The following is a 1,661-nucleotide window of genomic DNA, read 5'->3' on the forward strand; positions in this document are numbered from 1 at the left end:
TAATAGTAAAAAGGACAAAAATATTAATAATAATAGTTGTTTTAAAACAGACAAATACAAGCAAACTAATCACCAGAAAAAGAAAGTGAAAAAGAAAAAAAAATAAAAAGAGAGAAAAAAAAAAAAGAGAAAATGGTGGCAGACAGGGCAGGGCACCCAGGCTCCGTGTGAGCACACAGACTGTGATGGAGTTCTTGTGGGCCCAGAAGGTAGGTGGGAGTGGGGGATGGCTGCACCTCCATTCACCAAGCGGGTGTGGGGTATAAGAGTAACAAGAGGAATATCATACCTTTTCAGTCTTGCAGGTCCGGAGGGTTCTTAGGATTGCTGGAAAGAAGAACATGTTCTTAAGCCCCAGGAATCTGTGAGTGCATTGTCTCTTTAAATATCCAAAATAGTCAAACCGCTTTTAGACCTTCAAAATGGTGGCACCCTCCGGCCCAGCAAAAGTCCACAGCTCAGCCCGCCTTTCTCTTCACCTTCTCCGTTTATTCCCCAGCCACCGGAGCAGTCCTCCGTGCAGTCCCTGGCTAGCAGGGCTGATTTTTAGGTTAATTCTTAAGTCCTACCACCACTTGGGAATCTCCAAGCTGTCTGTGCCATCAGGATTGCTCAAAATAGCTTCCAGACCGCAGCTCTGTATGGCTCCTTTTTTGGTATTTTCATGCAAATTCTTCTGCTAGTTGGGGTTTAGTCCACTTCTATATTCTTCCCTTCAGGGCTTAGGGCTCCAGGAGTATCTTCTGTGTCTGTGTTAATTGGTTTCCCTTTTCTTTGTTGAAGAGGGTCTGTACAGTCTTTCTGTCTCATCTGCTATCTTGCCGGAACCCAGTTTTTCATGTATTAATAAGTAATTTATTCTCACCATATCATAAAGATAATCTCATACATTTTTTTCTAGATGCCTCAGTTTTTCATATTTTGATCTATAATCAGACAAAAGGGAAGGAATTAAGTGTCTTAGGATTCTGTAGAGAAACAAGATCTATATCTCTTTATCCATGTTTGTATGTATGTGTGTATCCACATATTTATCTGTGTATCTATGTATCTCTATCTATCTGTCTCTATCTGTATGTTTAAAGAGAGAGAGATTTGGAGGAGTTGGTGTATACAGTGGTGGGGCCTGAGAAATGCAAAATTTCTACCTTATATGACAGGCTGGAATTCAAGTATTTTTGTGTGCCAAATCCATAGGTGAGATATAAGCTGGAAATTCCAGCAATTATGTGTCCAAGAATTGGTCAGTCAAGTGGTGGGGTAAAGAAGAAAGAAAGTAACTTTTGTCTTAGTTACCTAACACTACTGTGACAGAAACACCACAAATGGGTGGCTGCAAAGCACTGAAATTTATTTTCTTCCAGTTTAGGAGGCTGAAGTCCAAATTCAGGGCAGTGGTTCTGAGGGAAAACCATTTTTCTGCTTTTGTAGCCCAGTGTTACTCAGTTCCTTGACAATCTTACTCCCTTCTGTTCTAGCTTGTTTCTGTATCTGCTGCTCTTTATATCTCAGAAATGGTTAGGGTCAAGACACATCCTACACTGATACAACCTCCTTAACATAACAGTGGAAACCCTATTCCCTAAGGAAATTACATCTACAGGTATAGGGGTTAGGATTCTAATTCCTATTTAGGGAAGGCATAATTCATTCCATAATAA

Source organism: Orycteropus afer, unplaced genomic scaffold (genome assembly GCF_000298275.1).
Source record: "Orycteropus afer afer isolate SDZICR_OR568_19922 unplaced genomic scaffold, OryAfe1.0 scaffold01059, whole genome shotgun sequence".
In the NCBI taxonomy this organism is placed as follows: domain Eukaryota; kingdom Metazoa; phylum Chordata; class Mammalia; order Tubulidentata; family Orycteropodidae; genus Orycteropus; species Orycteropus afer.